The sequence below is a fragment of the Aplysia californica genome, unplaced genomic scaffold (assembly GCF_000002075.1).
Source record: "Aplysia californica isolate F4 #8 unplaced genomic scaffold, AplCal3.0 scaffold00181, whole genome shotgun sequence".
NCBI lineage: Eukaryota > Metazoa > Mollusca > Gastropoda > Aplysiida > Aplysiidae > Aplysia > Aplysia californica.
Window position 1 is genome coordinate 197,636 of NW_004797451.1, and position 1,868 is coordinate 199,503.

Consider the following 1,868-nt stretch of genomic DNA (forward strand, 5'->3'; position numbering starts at 1 on the left):
TGTCTGTCTGTCTGTCTGTCTGTCTGTCTGTCTGTCTGTCTATCTATCTATCTATCTGTCTATCTATCTAATCTATCTATCTGTCTATCTATCTATCCATTCAGCTCCCTCAAGATAAATCATAATCTCTCCGATTTGGCTACACACCAACAAAAACAGACAAAAGTCCACACTCACTGATTGGGCTAAATGGAGCACTGGAACCTGTGAACACAGACATAAAGAATGATTTTAGCTATTTCATATAGCAAGGATATAAACAGGAAGAGCAACCAGACAACCGCGTCAACTATAAAGAAAAAAAACTATCATAAAACACAATTTAAACCACCACGACACCAGATAGCTATCATAAGCTGTCCTGCCAAGAACAAGTGATTATCTTCAGATTAAGAACACACACAAGACTAAGACAAATCATGTATCATTCTCCAGTGCCAGATCTGTGACAGACATCGGCGATCATGGTTCTCCATTCATTTCTTTGCTCGGATGCTCTCTAAAAAGCTACGTTTCCCTGATCTTTTCCTGTTACCTATTTGTTTCGGTTCCCTAAGTATGTTGTTCTGGGCCTTCCCTTGCCTCGCTTGCTCTCAATTTTGCCAGTGAGAGCTAGATGTTCAAGACCCTTATATCTATTTATGTATCCCAAAAACTGCATTTGTCGTTTCCTGATTGTTTTCAACATTGAGCGTCCCGCGTGGGCTTCATCAAGCACTACCTCTTTTGATTTCTTTTCCTTCCATGATACTCTTAGCATGCTCCCTAGAAACCATATTTCTGTTACTTCTATTTTATTTTCACTGTCTTTAGTGATTGTCCAGCATTCACAGCCATAAAGAAGGGTTGACCAAACATAGCATTTCAGAACTTTCATTTTGGTGTTAATTGAGATGTTTCTATTTTTCAGGATTGGGCTCATTTGATTGAAACTAGCCTTAGCCATTGTAATTCTCCGTCTTATTTCTGTGTAACATTTGGCATCAGATGATATCATTTATCCTAGATATTTAAATTGTTGGACTAGTTTGATCTTTTCACCTTTGCTAATGATATTACAACTTGGCTTTGCTGCTTTTTTGGATATTACCATGCATTCTGTTTTCTTTACATTCAACAATAATCCTTTACGTTCACTTTCTGTTACAACAGTATCTAGAAGCAATTGAAGGTCCTTTTCTGAGCCTGCTATTAAAACTGTGTCATCTGCATACCTGATGTTATTAATCTTTTCTCCATTTACTTTGAGACCTGGACATTCTTCTGTTTCTAAGGATTGTTTCACTGTACATGTTAAAGAGGTCTGGTGACATAACACATCTTTGCCTCACTCATGTATAGGAGTTTTAAACTAGTACAATCACTATAATGCCAGTGTGGAGAGACGACCAAACTGTGGAACACATCCTCCAGCATTGAAAGACACACAGTGCCTTGAGACAGGAAATGTAGCCAGCCCCTTCGATACTACAAGAGAAACTGTATGGGCAGACAGATAAACTGAGTAGGATGGCCTAATATATGACCGATACCAGATTTCAAGTATGATGCGATCAAGCAGGATCAATCTATCTATCATTCCTCTTTGAATTAACGACAGAATGCACACACACAAACACCCACACACAAAGGCAAAAAGTAAACACTTACTGCTCCAAATGTCTGTGGCACTGTCACCTGAAAAGAGATAAAGAAAACGCTTTGTCAATATAAATCCATCTTTGCTGATCACTCATTTTCTCTCTCCCGCTGTCTCTTTCTCTAAAAAAATGAAAACACACACACACACACACACACAAACACACACACACACACACACACAAACACACACACACACACACACACAAACACACACACACACACACACA